Source organism: Dermacentor andersoni, chromosome 5 (genome assembly GCF_023375885.2).
Source record: "Dermacentor andersoni chromosome 5, qqDerAnde1_hic_scaffold, whole genome shotgun sequence".
In the NCBI taxonomy this organism is placed as follows: Eukaryota; Metazoa; Arthropoda; class Arachnida; order Ixodida; family Ixodidae; genus Dermacentor; species Dermacentor andersoni.
In genome coordinates, this window is record NC_092818.1 from 162,452,472 (window position 1) to 162,469,362 (window position 16,891).

General features: G+C 47.9%; 1 protein-coding gene and 1 long non-coding RNA gene across 7 annotated transcripts in view; one reads left to right on the forward strand and one right to left on the reverse strand.

The window, feature by feature from the left end:
* Positions 1-16,891, reverse strand: part of LOC126531540 (serine/threonine-protein kinase minibrain-like) — a 136,130-nt gene that overhangs the window by 32,804 nt on the left and 86,435 nt on the right. Inside the window, exon 1 of one of the 6 annotated variants that reach the window (XM_055071236.1) lies at positions 11,176-11,289. The exons of the other annotated variants lie outside the window; for them this stretch is intronic. The gene's annotated coding sequence lies outside the window, so the exon portion shown is untranslated. Of the gene's footprint in view, positions 1-11,175; positions 11,290-16,891 lie in introns of those variants that run through there. 6 annotated transcript variants of the gene reach the window in all.
* The window catches only part of LOC129385127 (uncharacterized), a 34,387-nt gene that overhangs the window by 4,338 nt on the left and 13,158 nt on the right, over positions 1-16,891 (forward strand). The window lies entirely within an intron of this gene.

Below are 16,891 nucleotides of genomic sequence, written 5' to 3' on the forward strand. Positions count from 1 at the left end.
CGAAAGAAACGCAAGGAGAACTAGGTTTCCGTGGAGAGGGCCGGCACGTAATGCCTAATTTTAACTACTCGGTCGGCAAGCGGGGACAGATGCGGCGGCGGCGGTTAACCACATATATATATATATATATATCAAACGTTATACGGCACATAACAGCGGCGTGAAGTCAAATAAATTGCGGGGACGAACGTCCCTAATTGCACATCGCACGTGGGATGGTGTAGTCGAGGGCTCCGGATGAATTTTGACTATATGCATGGGGTTCTTTAACATGCACCCAAAGCAGCGGTACACGAGCGTTTTTTGCATTCCGCTTCCATCGGAATGCGGTCGGGATCGAACCCACGATATCGTGCTCAACAGCGCAACGCCAAAGCCACTGCGGAGGGTCCGGGCGTGAAGCCCAAAGAACGCCGTAAAGCGCTGTCGGTAAAAATAAAAGAAAAAAAATCACCGAAGTACGTAGGGCTAATTTATTATGCAAACATTAGGTTTCATCGCACTGAAGTTCGCATGCGATCCATATGGTAATGGCCGCGGCAGAATTTAGGGTCGTTTCCCAGCACTGGCTCATAGCAATGTTTCTCAAAGGTTAACGTGTGGTTAGGCATGCATCAGGTAGCTACACCAAGCATACGATGCCTCGTACACCACAGTTAGCTCGTCGTATATACACACACACCCTTGTAGATCCTTGTCACTATATACACATGTTTTGAGTATTTCTTGCTGTCATTATTTATACGTCACCAGCCGACTATGCACGCCGTGCACTGCATGTAAAATCAGCGCATTGGGTAATAAATCACAGAGTATACCACAGCGTTCTTGTAAATTCTTGTAAGCTCACGCGTCAATAAAATATTAGACAGAAGAGAGAAAAATAACTTGGATCTCCAGATACAGATAGATAAATGTGGGTTCAATTTTCGAAGCAATAAGACCAAATACCATCACTGGTACAAAGGCATATAGTTATATTTAATGGGAGATTCCACATTAGGAAACGCAGCGAATGGCGCTGAGAAACGGGTGCATCTTCCCAGCATTACAATTACGCTGTTCGCAAACTTGGACTGAAGTCTTGCAAGTGCAATGCGGTGTTGTGTTGTGGTGTGAACCTCTCCTCTTGTCCATTGTGTTTTGTGACTGGTTTTTTTCCTTCAACTTTGTAAGTGCAAGTACAGATACCGACGAAGATGGAATGACAAAGAAAGAATAACGTCGATGGTACGACGACAGCGTGACAACGATGCGTCGGTATGACAACACATGCACGCACGACAGCTGCATCACGACGATGGCAAAACACCGCGGGCGGCATCATCACGAGTGAATGACGACAGCCCGATTACGTTGTACTTAGCACGTTAGCTAAATTATGTATGTCGTGCACTGTGAAGAAGTATGGAGCGAAGCGATAGAAAAAAAAGAAGCAATAATCCGAATGCTCTTGCTGAGGTAACACAAACGATTGCTGTTGTGAAGTGTGAACCATCGTGAAAAGGACTGTCTCCTTTGCGTTTGACATCTTCATTTGCCCCCCTTACTCCTGAGTGATTGATCCTCATCGATGTACGAAAGCAGCAATTACAATGAAAGCAATTACAATGATGATTGTAATTGCTGCTTTCGTACATCGATGAGGATCAATCACTCAGGAAGCAAACGAAGAAATTGCTCCTAGTCGTGATTTGAGCGTAAATTCACAGTCACTCGAAATCTACCAGCAAATGAATATAAGCGACGTGATGACGGTAGCGCTTTTACGTGCAATCCTTCTTCGGGTGGCCTATGTGTATGGGAAGCTGAGCATTCAGCAGAATGAACCAGCCTGTATTCGATACCCTCAGCGTGATAAAGAACGGAGAGATATTCTTGAGGGGGGTGAAAGGTTGGGCGATGCGCAGAACAGTTAGAGACAGCTGAGGACGCCTCAAAGAACGGACACCGCGAGCGCGCGCCGAATCGGGAAAACGAGAGAGGAGGAATATGTTTTGCGCAGGAAATAAGCGACCTTGACACCCAGCGCGAGCCGCGCACGCGCCAACGCAGTTCCCGGAAACAGCTTTTTCACGCTGTACCACTGTTTGGAAGCTCACAGAGGCGTCACGTGCTATTGAGTGCGCAAGCTGTGCCTAGAGTTCCAGTGCGATTATATATATATTAAAGAAAGACAACTGCAATACAGCAGCGTAACGGGACGCGTAGCAGAAAACCGCACCTCGCAGCGAACAGAGCGCAGCTTGGCAAGCGTCAGCAATCGACGGCGTCAAGTCACGCTCGGGGCGGCCACCGCCGTCCCAAGTCCCTTCCCATCCGGCACTTCCGCCGATCGCCGCGCGCGCGGCCCCCATCTCGTCTCGCGCTGGCAACGGCAATGCTTTAGCGCCACCAACCAGGCAGCAAGTGCACAGCAACGCGGCACGGCGACCGCGCCGAGGAGGCGAGGGAATCGAGTCTTTCAGCCCGGAGCGAGTGGTAGCAGCAGCAGAGCGCGCTTGCTCGCATGCCGCCGAGTCGTGGCGGCGGTGGGCCGAGGCGTGCGGATAGCAACAGCGGCGGGGCATACGCCTCCGCTCTCGGCTTCGTAGTCGTCGTCGCTGCTGCTCGCCGGGGCAGGCGCGCGCGGAATGCCGTCCGGCGGCCTTGCGGGGCCACCGACCTCCCTCCGTGGAGTTCGGCGGAGGCACCTCGGGGAAGAACGGCGCCGCCGACTGTTGCGCGTCGCCACTTTCCGCGCGGTAGAGACGCCGCCGCGCAACCACCTAGGGGGTTTCGAAGACGCGCAGGATGCATGCAACACTTGCATCTTCCACCGCGCGGTTGCACCTGTGTGCACCGGCCTCCTCGCGACTACTACTTTTGGCAGCCCGCGACAGTACACCGTCCCGGCGCCTTCAATGAACTCGCTCTGGGGGCGCGAGCCGCCGCCGGCTACGTGCGCGCGCCGCTGTAGCGACACGTCACACGTGCGGCCTGTGTGGAATGCGGGGCAGCAACAAGAGCGAGCGCAGTGCACGTTTCCTCCCGAAAGCGGCAGGAGACGGCTGCGGTGACGTTGCGAGTAGGATCGCCGCTATCACCCTCCGTCAGATGCGCGAGGAGCTATAAAACAAAGCCTTCGGCGTGGGCAGTTAAGGTTTTTGCTAGCGCGTCCGCCAACGTCAGTCCGATTCGGACATAGGGCTCCCCTCTACTCTCCCTTCTGAGTCCAGGACGGTCACTGCTTCTGTTGCGTGGTTCCCACCTTTCCTTTCCCACTGACCAGTGCAGCGTGGTCGAGGAGTCCTGCGCGGAGAAGTTACTGCGCTGTATAAATCGCCAACCATTCAACCTCCGCGAAACCAAGAATCTCTCTCTTTAGCCTGTTTCACATGATGCGATTTTCGTCGCACCGGAAGTGCGATTTCCGTCGTTTGCGATGAAAATCGCAGTCGCAGTGCCGACCCCCCGATTTTCGGCTGCGACCAACCGGTTGGTCGCACAGTCGCACCGTCGCACCGATCGCTGCGATTTTCCGTCGAAATTGCGCGGAGAGCTGTCAACGGAGCTATTTCGCCGGTTTGTTTTGGAAAATGGCGTCTGGCACTACAAGTGCAATGCGCGGAGACGTGGATTGTCGAATTCGGTACGTACGCGAAGGGAGAATAAAAAACTTGTACCGCATATTCGATTCTCCCATTTATGTACATTTGTCGACACGGTACGCAGCAAATAAAGTGCATTTTCACGTTTGCTTCGTACGCCTTTGTGAGTTGTCAGTGCTAGGAGGTGTTCGATCCCCAGCAGACGACGAGGTCGCCACAATTTTCTTTTGTTGAGTAGCATGCAAAAATCGCGCTTACGGACAGCTTGAATTATTTCAACCTCGGCAAGGGCAAATGACAAGACAGCAAAGTACCCGAAGTTTCAACGTTGCGCTGAACGCGGTACCCTTCAGTTGCATTTTCTTGTCGGTTTTCAAGCATGAATTTCCCGATGCATCTTGAAAGCTTATCTTGCCTCTTATTAAATTTGACAGAGCAAAAGTGTAAGCTGTCGTAATGAATTTGCTACGATAGCATTAAATCCGTGGCTTGAATAAAATATTACATGCGCGTTAAGTTGCACCTCTTCTCTGGAGAATTTTTTTTCCTTGCACAGAAACCAATAAACATTGACTATGTTGCGGACTTTGTATCCTTACTGCATCTGTATGAACACTTGCTCAGCAACGTAATTAACTGTACAGCTAGTAGATTAAGTAAATTGCTTGCTATAGTGGCACAGTGACAACGTACCCTCCTGCACAATCATGTAGACCTCGTGCAACAATGCGAAAACCAGGCAAACAGCCTGTTCTTGTGGGGATAAAACAGTATAAAACGACACGCTGAAGAAAAGTAAATCAAAACTGTGCAGTGAAGTCAGCCAGTAGAAGCAGTTCTTGCACGTTCACAGCTGATCAAGTGTGCAGAAACATTCATGCCTTACATGTTTCTAGTAAGTTTCTAATAAGTTTGTGATCACATATATTAGTGTGTAAACCCATGTAACGATATCCGTTGCGATTACTATCTTTATAAGTAATGAAATACCATGCTACTTGCAAGAACATATATCACCCGAGGATTTTAGAAATTTCTGCATTTTAACTATACACAATATGTGGTTTATTCAATAAAAGACCACAAACTGGGCTTGTTTGCAGTGACAAACTTATTCCAAACTTTACTTACATACAGGCAAGAAAAAAAATTATAGACAGACATATCGTTCTTCAATTTGTTCACCTGCCACTGTGGCTATAGCATTCTGCTGCTAGCACAAGGCGAGGGGTTGATTTGCCAGCCATGGAAGTCGCATTTTGATGGGAGTCATAGGTGAAAAAAAAAAAAGCTCTCGCACTTAGATTTAGTTCATCACCTTTCACTGAACCCTTACACTTCAAAATACTATTGCATAGGGGGGCATGCTTATGCACCAATAGAAAGCAAAGGGCAGAATTGTAAAAGTACCATCTTTCGTGATAATTCGAGTGTGTAAATATTCATTGGATCAATATGTATTGTTCAACAGCACTGCACAAATAAGCATGATCAGGCATAGCAAGTAGGAAGCTGGTTCTACAGATGTATAAATGTCAAGGCATGAATGCTCATGCTACGTCGCACACATAGCACAAAGAAAACCTTTTTCAAGAGTTGTCCCTTCTGGCAGATATGAGTAGATCATAAGCAGCAGAAACTTTATTGCAGGACATTGTGTAATACCGCTTATGAAGGAATGAAGAGAGTGAAGAGGCTTTTAACAGCAGTACCTCATGCTACTCTAATAAGAAGAACGATGAGCAAAAACATTTCTGGTAGAGCACTTAAACAGTAAATTTCTGAAAGACAGAAAATTCCAGGTGAGAGTTGGAGGTACATTTGGCCCACACACACCAACAACGCGGGCATACTACAAGAAACACTACAGCCTATGGTGTATTACAGTCTGTGGGAAAGCTGTCTTATACAGAAATCAAGAATGATGCAACAAGCCCTCAACAACACTGCAGACTTTCTTGGCCAGTCTGGCCTCTCGCTTTCTGATAAGTCAGCTCATATCGACGGCGGAAAAAAAAAAGACTAGAATCAAGAACTGCCCCAGATTACACATTGTCATCCACATAGCTGGACAAATATGCCTGCAAGTCAACATCTACAAATCCTCAGCTAGTGTAAGCCCATGACGGCAGAGCCAGCACGTGGGTGAAACAATTATGCAATGCCTGGACGCAACTTCCACACCTGGTGAAAAGAATAATCTCGAAATAATGGGGGCGTACGAGTGGATACTATGGAAAATCACAGATGCTGTGCTTGTGTCCAAGGTATAGTACGGTATGAATTACCAGCAGCACACAAAAAAGACAACTGATCGAATACAGGCATCAGGTAGTAATAATAGGTCTTTCCAACTTTACCATGCTTGAAGACCTCTATGAGAAAGAGCTGACGAACAAGCACCTAGATAGAGTAGAGTTGCAGCCTGCAGCAAAATTCTTTGTCTCAAGAGCTCAGAACCTCGTCCCAACATACTATGCCAACTAGCATATGACATGCAAAGATGACTACCCCTCCCTTCAGAAACACAACCTCGGGAGTACCTGAACTTGAAACACAACAGGCCCATATCATGAAATATGGGGGCAAAAAATTAGGCCAGGAGACTATATGCAACTGCCAAACACACAGAGGAGGTTGCTAATCATGAAGATGCAAGCAAACATAAGGCACATATTGTACACTGATCTGGCAATAGCAGTGTAACAGTAGTATGACACTACATAAAACTAAACCCCATATAAGTGAGTACCACTCCAGGTCATCCTACACCTATAAAAACTGAAATGAAAGCATTCAAAGCAGCACTTGTAGTGCAGATTACACCCTGTACAACACCCTGCATGGATTCACCAGAAACTGTCTGGGCCTGCACATCATACAAGATTGTCAGGAAAATCAGGAGATTGACACGCGACTTGCAAGCACATGGCCAGAAATTAAATTACAGGATACATAGCCATGCAGATATTCCAGGACACAAGCGGGCTTATAAGCCCGACATAATAACTGAAAACTAGACGAGTTTGTGTGTATTCATTATTAACTAAAGCGCAACAGATTTCCCCAGAAAAAGAAATACATCTTTGAAGGATAGATAAAGATTGGTGCTTGATGCAGCCAAACATAAATAAAAATGCTACAGAAAGAAAATAGAGAAAAATTCCAAGTGCAGGAAAAAATCATTACAATTGCCAATCCTGCATGCCAGCACCTTTCAAGAAACACTGTTGTTATTCCAAGAGACAGACTGACAGCTTACTGATGCAAGCACATTCTTCCAGTTCCATGCCATTGGGAAAAAAATGAGTTTCCTGGAAGGTAGCCACATGCACACTTGGTGATCACAATGTTTTTTTTTCCCTGGACTTGTATATCTATATGTATTTTCTCCCTTTCCTGCTTTTATGTTTGGTTTCATCAAGCACTAGTCTTTATCAGGTTTTATTGCTGTACTACTTTGTGGTAACCTTTATAGATCACTGCATTTTCACAATAAACCTTTTTATTAGATGTTAACGTACCCTGTTCTTACTGCTGCACACTATACATTCTTGCTACATTGGCCAAATAAATGATTTTATAAGGTACGCAGAAGCATCATGAGGGCTATTAAAGTGACTTGTTGCAGTCTAAAAAAAATGAATAGCCCGGCTGCAAATGGCACCAGAGAACACATAGGACAAATAAGAAAACCTAGATGATCTAAGAACCAAAAGTTTAATGTACACACCGAGTAAATGCTCGCTGACAAGCAATAGACTGAACATACACGAAAAGGAGAAGCAAAAATTCATGTGCGTTTCCCGACAGGAAATGCATCCATTTCTAACGGAGGCCGTGCTGACAAGATTAACCCAGCATTTTTAGATCTACAGCTTCCGTAATTTCTCTAGGCAGCCGATCTGCACAGAATGCTAGCTTCTTCCTCTACAATGCACGCTCAGATGTGGAGAGTGCATTGTAAAGGAAGAAGCTAGCATTCTGTGGAGATCGGCTGCCCAGAGAAATCATGGAAGCTGTAGATGCAAAGACACTGGGAGAATCTTGTGTCAGCATGGCCGCTGGTACACTTTCAGAGATGGATGCGTTTCCTGTTGGGATCAGTATGGACACACATCAGATCTTGCTTCTGCTTTTCGTGTAAATTCGATTTATTGCTTGTCAACCAGCATTTACTCGGCATGTTCAATAAACTTTCATTTGTTTATATACCTCATGATTGTCTTGGTCTCTAGCAGAAAGGTGTTCATTCTTTTTACAGTGAAGCTGTATATGCCTAGGCGAAACACTCGTGGTCCGATCCCAAAAACCCCACTGTAGGGGTATGAGCCATTGTTTAAGGGGGTGTGAGCCATTGCATTCGCCTTGCATGATGGACAGAGAAATTTCATGTTGGGTAGACATAGAAATGCTTATGCATTTCAAACATACATTTATCTGCGTATTATTGCAGGGAAGGGACACAGAGGGGGATGGGGTTAAGACAAGATCATGATGTCATTATTATCTCGCAGCAAAGGTGTGGTGGGCCATTGGCTAGACCGATAGTGACGTCGTTTCTCTCTAGCAGCAGAGCGCGCGTGCAGCAGTCTCTCTCCGACTTCCCAATAGGTTCGAAAATGTGTCCCTGTATTTAATTAAATGAAATGTGCAGCCCCGGTGTGTCACTTGGTAACTACAGTGCATAACTGAGTCATAAACATTATGATTAACGCATTACAAAACGCAAGTGCGTAACATAATTCAGAAAGACTTTGATGGGCTCGCTGGATTAACACAATGAACCACTCATTGCACTTTCCATGATGGTGATCTTGCAAAGTGCAATGTGTGGCATTCCAAATAAACAAACCCATGCCAAACATGTGCATAACCTCATTAAGAAACACAGACATAACCAATAATATAGAAAGACCTCAATAAACAATTGGAATTAACCCAGTGATAAACACCGGGGCCGCACATTTCAGCTTCGCTGGTTTACCGTCTGTACAGGGTGCATGGGCAGTAACTTTTTCTGTTATTGATTGTTAAGTATTGTATAATGTTGTGCCAGTAAAACACTTTGGGCTAGTTGGTGCAATGTATTGGTACTGCTCTTATTGCTGTTTTTTGTGTTAATGTTGTGCCCTTCTTCCTTTTGTAACAACTTTTTTATTCCCCCTTGCATAATACTCCAACCTTGCAGCCTGCGAGGTATATAAATAAATAAGTACATAAGCACGTCATTCATTCATCTGCATACACCTCACACCATTCCTTGCTCAACAAACGTCACTGTGTTGATGTCTCGCAGCGTGCATGTACTTTAACTGCCGTTTGCATTTCGGTATGGTTTGTGAACAGTGTAATGCATAAAGATTACATGACATTAAGGTTGTGACCTATGCGGTGCATAGCAAACCTCGCAAAAGATGACATGTTGGATGTTGAAAATAAGACAAATTGTATATATTGCAGTTACTTTAACAGCATTTAATTGACCACTTGACAAAAACTTCACTTCGCATAGATTCCAACACGTACACTGCATCTGCAGTTTTTTTTTTGCTTATTAATGTGGTCGTTACTGCATGGCCACATTGCAGATTTGAAAACAAAGTTAAATAAGTTTGTTTGTTGCAATATAACAATATGTGTAGATCACTGCGATTGTAACACCAGAACTTGATACAAACATGCACACTATAGGATGCCGACAAATGCTCAGGACAAACTCTAGAATGTTTGCATCCTGATACTTATGAAAGTGAACAGTTTCATTCCATGGCTGTCAACGAGAGGGAGAGAGAAAACTTAATTGTGTTCGTGGAACAAAAACGCATTGATAAGCTTAGAGATATAGTAATTGCTTAACACTCTCGAAATGAATAATTATAGCTTGCTATCGACATTGAATCAGCCTTTCGACAGCAAGAAAAGGAATCAGTTTTTCCAGCTCTGAACATTGAATTGCAGGAAGTGCAAGCAGGCAGACTAGCTTAAGAAATCTGGATGATTGCTATAAATTACTGCGAAGGAACTATAATGTTTTATAACATTAATAATATAATAATAATATTTATTTCCACAAGTTAGGCTAACCGTGAGCGGCGTGCGAGGCTGAGCAGAAAGCCGAAAAATTCTACGGCAAGTGCGCCTACCGTCGGCCTAGGATCCTGCATGAGAATAGCGCGTATTGATATGGTCTTCTTGTTAGAAGTTCCGAGTATACTACCAGCGCGAGACACAAAGTGGACGAGAAGCGTGTCTTTTATAATGCTGTGTTACAACGTACAGGTTTCTACAAAAGTGACGGTAACTGCTCGAAACATTTGATGCGTCGGCTTTTGCGCCTTTAGAAATGTTTAGAGAGGGCTCCCATATATATATTCGCAGCGCAAGCACGGCGATGGATGAACCAGGCTAGCGCTAAGGTTGAATTTCACAACACAATTTTCATTCCACGTCCAGTAATCACACAGACCATTTGAGGCTTCGTTCAGGGGCACACGCGGGCTTTCGGGTTGGGGCTTCTTGTTGCTTTTGGCGCAAGAATATGGCTAGGAGCAGGCACCACATAAGCGCAATTACGGGCAATATACACGCATCATTTCTCCAGGAGCTGACGCCGAGCACGGGTAGCGCGAGGATCTTGTTGGGCTGACACGAGAACTTCGTGGCAGCCGAATTCCGAATACTGCATAAGCGGTGAGGGTAGCTATATGAACTTGTCGATAGGTCATCTTGTAGATTGTTGTAGCGCAGGCAGAACGAAACGGTCATAGAAGGTAGATAAGACAACACACAGCGCTGAACCACCTGCGAACAGCTGTTTACGTGCGCGATGTCGCACTGAACTACAGAAACCGCCGTCGCGCATTCCAAGACAAATCTTAACTAACGTTTTTAAATTAGTAAACGTACATATTATTTGCTTCTTGTCAAGAGAAGTCAATAATATTATAGTGTAAACGTTTTATTCACTACAATAAAAGAATTATGCAGCGTGTGCCACGAAACCTGGCAGTCAGCAACCCTGGGCGTCGCACCAGTCGCATTGTTAAAATCGCAATCATGTGAAATGAGCCCCCTAAAAATCGCATTGCGACGCGTGCGACAGCACCGATTTTCGTCGTTGCAGTCGCAGCATGTGAAACAGCCTTTTGAAAGATGAACTCGCGTCGCCTGAATCCGTGGCGGCGAATTCGTGAAGATTCCGACTATTTCTTTCTCGCAACGAGTCAAAATGCGATCTAAAGCACTGCAAGGCAGCAAACCGCAACTTACACAAGTCTCGTCACATTCGGCAACCATATTCGTGACCGAAATCCAGAGGTTTTTCAGCATATATGTGAATTTCAGGCAAACTAGAATAATGCACGTTCAAAAAATAAACTGCGTTCTGGTAAAGTGCACAACTCTGGCGCCATTGGTGACACAGTAAATCACGGTCGAACGGCAAACCTTTCGCAAGCTGACGCTGAGACAAGTACGCAGGCACTGACACCTAAAAAAACACTAAGCGCGAACTACACGCTGCAAACAGCCGCGAAAACTAAGGTAGCCTGGCGGCGCGAGTTTATAGTTTAGGCGCCCTTACCAGCTGTGCGTGGCGATATCCCTGCGTATGAAAACGAACCAGTTGCATCACGGTTCCTGCCGTTGGCGAGCCATTCACCTGCACAATAAATACTTGAACGGAGAGACGCCAACGTTCGAGGGCGACAGCGAGCCTTTGTAAGTGGCGCGGTGGGCGTCGTGCATGCTCAAACCCGAGTCACGTTGGTTGGATGCATCAGCTTTTCAAAAGTGGCCGCAATTCGCGCCACTAGCACTATATATATATATACATATATATATATATATATATATATATATATATATATATATATATATATATATATATATATATATATATAATACATCGCGCTTAATACGTCCATAAACAAGGCGGCAGCGACGGAGGCGCGCATTCCGTACAACACGCACCCATTGCGCAACTGCTTGAACAGTGCGATTAATTCCATAATTTGCTTCCACACGTCTTCGCGTAAGCGCACTTTCACAATGCAGGAATCTAGAGAGTTTACCTATACAGTACGCATGCGTCACGGGATGTTTGCTCTACAAGCATGCGTTCGGCAAGTTACCTCACGGCCGGCGGGCTGCGCAAGAGTGCTCTGGGGCGCGATCGGAGATCTTTGTTCGATACGCGTTCTGTTCGTTTGCTGCAACGTCACCAAGTGGCAGTATGCAAAATTTCTGAAAACGGGGCGGAGAGAGCAGCCAATCGGCAAGCGGTGAACTCCCCGGAAGTCTACTTCCCTCGTTTGTCGTCTGCTTGCAGACAGTATACTACAAAACGAAATGTTTCTCGTCTTCCAATGAATGAAATCTTTATCTAGATTTTGTCTTCTCATGCTTAAACACGTTTTCAAATAGTAGTAAGTGTGAATACTACAATTTATAACTATTAGTTTCTCTGCGTCGTCCCTAGGTGGTGTCGCGCACAGCGAGAACAAAGAAAAAAGAAACGACGGGAGCAGTGGCACACTTTTCAAGAGGCAGCAACATTTTAGTGGCTCGCTGGCACCGGTGATGGGGTCGACTTCGCCGTACAACCAACGCACTATTTGTTTCGAGAGACGAAAGCGACGCCGGAATTCACTTTCTGCCACTTCAAATGCGTTTCGCAATGCCACCCGCTCTTCCTGCTCGAGCAATGCCAGCGCAAATACCGAAGTTCCCAAAGCAAGCGCCATTTTTCTCGAATTAAACTATGGATTGGAATCGAACGTGCTAATCAACTGCCGAAGCCACTGTTTGTATCCAATCCACCAGACACGCCATGCGAAGCCGGTCTCGTAACGAGCAATGATCGCTCCAAACTTCCCAACTCCCGCCGGGTTCGGCGCCTAGCAGACGAAATGCTTAGTGGGAGGATGACTGACAGGAGCTTGTCGTCAAAAACGTGGCCGTGCCCCGCGGCTGGCGACGTCGGCGCGGAGTAGGCCAATCGCGCGCGCCGGTAACCGAACGAACGCGCCGAACGAACGCGCCGAACAACCATCTCCGATCGCACCCCTGTTCTGCAGTTCACACCTAACAACCACAACTGCGCACGTCACATTCAACAACAAATTAAAAGGAATAAGCATAGCCGTCAAGTGGCGTGCGATGCAGCTGGCGAAAGAGGACAGCGAACGCACCGACGCCGCCCGCATTCTATCGACAAGGAAACGGGGAAATCCGGCCCAGAAATTCCCGGTCCTTCCTGGAGCCACCCAGAGACATACCAAGAGCGCGCAGAGGGGGAGTGATTGGCGCCGGCCCCTGGTATATACTCGAGCGCCACTGGACTTCTGCATACACTTGTGCCTCCAACCATCGCCCTCGCGTTTGTGTTTACTGGGCCCCAAAAGTTTACGGGACCAGTATCGTCAACACTTTCTGTTCGCAGTATATATATATATATATATATATATATATATATATATGGGGGGGGGGGGGGTAGGTAAAGAGGAATTCTTCAGGCTACCTTTCAAACGTAAGGAACTTGAGCGGTGCATGCTCAAAGCCTATATATATAACAGCGGGGCGCCCAAATCCGGATGAAACACCGCGCAGGCGCATCAAGCACGGGCATTCGGTACACTTTTTTTTTTTACAGCGCTTGCTCCTGAGGCGACAATGAAGAGAAAGAAAAGAAAAAAATGTACCGCCCGTTTCCTCCCCCGACGTCATAGGCAGCGTTCACTACGACAGCCGAGCCGAGCACACACAGTTAGGTTAGCGGGCGGGACCCTCTTCTCGCCCACCCAGTTAACTGGACGGCGGCGAAGAGCAAAATAACGCGAGCCCCCCACAATCTCAGTAGGTGGAGCAATTTGAGAACCGAGAAGACAACCCGACAAATCCGTTTATTGACTGCTTCCGCCGTTTGCTGACTGCCAAGCGAACCACACGCACACACACACACACACACACACACAGAGAAAGAGAGAGGGGGGGGGGGTGCCCTAAGGCAGCGCAAGAACGACTGCAACGGAAGCGGGTAGGGCGGGAACGACCATGCTCTCCTCGGTACACCCCTTTCAAGATGCGCCATTTGTTCGTGAGAGAATAAATGAATAATAATAATAATAATGAACGAAAAGTCCGCATGGCAAGTTCAGGCGCTCCGGAAGCGCGGACAAGCAATGCAGGTCGACAGGCGGGAGCAGCGCGGCAAGAACCCTTCCTTTCTGCCTTCAGCCGTGAAATTCCACGAATGCAATCGTTCCCCGTTCCGCCACGCGCTCGAAGAATGCGGCTGCCCGCGGCGGTCGCAAGAGCGCGGCAGGCAGGAGCGAGTTGCCTCCGCGCCTCCAGAACCGCCTCCGGGCATCCCCGCCCAGGCATGCTGCGGTGGAACGACGGGCAGAGCTGGCACTTCTGTTTTCCCGTCTCCCTCTTCTCAACCCCCGAGAGTTCTTCCAGCCATGCCGCTCTGTGGGCCAGTGCGGTTGTATACGCCCGCTGAACGTGAGGTCGCACGTTGGATCTTGAGCAGCGGAGGCAGCATTCCGATGACAGCGAAATTTATAAAAGCGCTCGTGTTTATACTTATTTGTGGCTTTAAGAACACGCTGGACCTAGGCGGTCGAAATTGTTCCAGATCCTATGTGGCTCCCCTTATACAGCCAAACTGTGGCTTTCGACACGCAAGATCTTGGCCGTACAATAATGTGCGGCAGTGATCGCTTCGGCCGGAATCTAAGCGCAATCGCGGACGACGAACAAAAAATACTGCGACTGCTGGTTACAATCACGGTCGCCCCAAATGCCAACGACCCCGTTGTCTTCGAAAACCACACAAGATAATAGCATTGGGCGGAGCAGTCTCGGCATAAACAGATATAATCCATAATCCACAGCGCCAGGGAGGACAAACTTCCCTATAGAGTATATAACGTACGAACGAACCGTTCTTTCAACCAACTCGTGAAACGCGGCGCTGTACTGGCGGTAAGAAATCAGGCAAGTTTCCTCGCATTTCTGCATCTCTCTCTCTCTCCATGCGGCGCTGCACAAGCAGTCTGTAGCGCTTTTAACCTTCGTATCCCTATAGGTACGTACACACTGAGGACCAGGATTTCAAGATCTTAAGCCAAACCAGGGGCGTATATGTTAGGAGATCACCACGCAGCGTCGATCACTTACACTGCTGCAAAAATGGTCAAGCACTTTTAAATGGAATCAGTAGCAGCAGAGTATACATAGGGCAAGCAAGACCTGCATACTGCGCGAGCAGCGAGCGACACTGCCACAGAAGTGACGAAAAGTGATAAGTGCCACAGGCCTGACTCGCTAAAGCAATGGACAGAAGAGCGAGACAACCACATCCGGAAACCCGACGGGCAGTTATTCTGGGATTTTACGAGCCAAAACCTTCGCTGGAGGCAATATCTTCGTTTTAATGACACGACGCGAGCGGGTCGAATTATAATACGGGCAGTTCGCGGCCCGACCCAACCGCGTTTACATGCATCTGCCGAGCGGGCTGGACGGGTTGACCCACCCTTTGCAGCCGGGTTGACCGAACTCGGACTCGACGCTCACTCGGCAGCAACCGCTGTATAGCGCTTACACGAACTCGACGAACAGTTTTCGGCCCGACAAGCCGACTCGACCCAAACTTTATCGGGTTCCTGTGCACGTGGCGAGTGAACGTTACTGGGAAATATGGAAGGAGAGCAGAAGATATGAATCAGATGATATCAGCAACTCCGTTGAAAGTGGAAAAGCAGAAACGAAACGACAAAACGATGCATGCCAGATCGCTTTCTGTCGCCCGCGGTTGGCGTATATCAGCTCGGGTCATCGCCGAGTGTTCAACAAGAATCGACTGCACGGTTTAACTCAGCGTGGCGTGCACTGACACCGGTCGCCCTGTTCTAACTTTCCGCAGACCGGCCAAACGAGCCGTTCCGTCGAGACTGAGCAAGCACACACGCACGCGCGCACGCCAGCCTCACTCGAAACAAGCCCGTTCCCGCCCCCGCACAAGACCGCACGCGCGCTCAACCGCCCTCGTGATGCCGAGCGCGTCGGGTGATCGTGGCTTTTTGGCCAACGACGCCCGGGCACGCCACTGGGCACGCGCTGTGCTCAGAGTCGTTAGCGTGCGCGGCCGGACATGCTGCCGTCGCTATCATCACAAGGACGCCGCGCGCTCAGCCGAGCCAGTGTTCACAGTGAACTTCGATCCGTCCAGCGCACGCCAACTGAAGAAGCCGCGTCCAGAGTGGGACCAATGAGCCCGCACAGCGGCAGCACTGTTACCGTGTTCTGGTTATGGTCTTCAAGGACTTTATAGGGCACGGTGGACTAGGGTTTCACGTAGTATAGTAGCAGTATAGTATAGCAGCAGCATAAAACATTATCCGCCCAAATTAGTTTGGTTGTGCACAGCCACCCACCCGTAGCTAACAGACGGAATACGCTTACAACTCAGGCTTATAGTATTTGCCTACTTTCTGAGCAATGTTTCAATTCAGACCTTCGTAGGCACGGTGTCTTTCCTCCGCTGCTTCCTTCCAGATCGTACCTACTACGGCGGGTATGCTACAGTATGCTAGACAACTCTCGTCCGTCCGTCCGTCCGTCTACACATAGTCATTTCTGTCGTGTAAGTCCCTTTTTTTTCTTGTTTATTTCATCGCCACTCTCCGGCCTTCTGTATATGTACCCCATGTTGCGTATGCCGTCGAGCGTCCTCTACAGTTTAGTAAAGCAATGAAGGGGGCTAGTTGGTGAACGTTCATGGTTATGTTGCGCTCATTTTTACACAGACAATATTACGGAAGGACAGGACGTGGACGGACGTAGCGCACAGGACGTGGACGGACATTGCGCTACGTCCGTCCACGTCCTGTCCTTCCTTAATATTGTCTGTGTAAAACTGAGCGCAACATAACCATGTCCTCTACAGTGCAGGCACTGTTATTTCGTCACACTACAAGGAGGCTTGCGCAACGCGCTGATACGAGACAGCACAGACAGCGTCATGTAAGACGACGAAGAGACACTGCGACGCGTTCGCGTAACTGAAGACAGCCCTGCCAACGTGCATTCCACGGCTTCTTTCGCGCAGCTGTGCATGCCTTGGCCTCGACGCGTCTCTCGCCGCTCCGCATTGCGCAACGCCCCAGCACCGCAACGTGCTCCGGTATAGCTTATTCGGCGCCGTTTCCCGGTGCTGCAGTCTCTCTAACGTTCAACGAAATTAAGACGGCTCAGCCAAAGCGATCAAACCGAGTGATGGAATGAAGCGG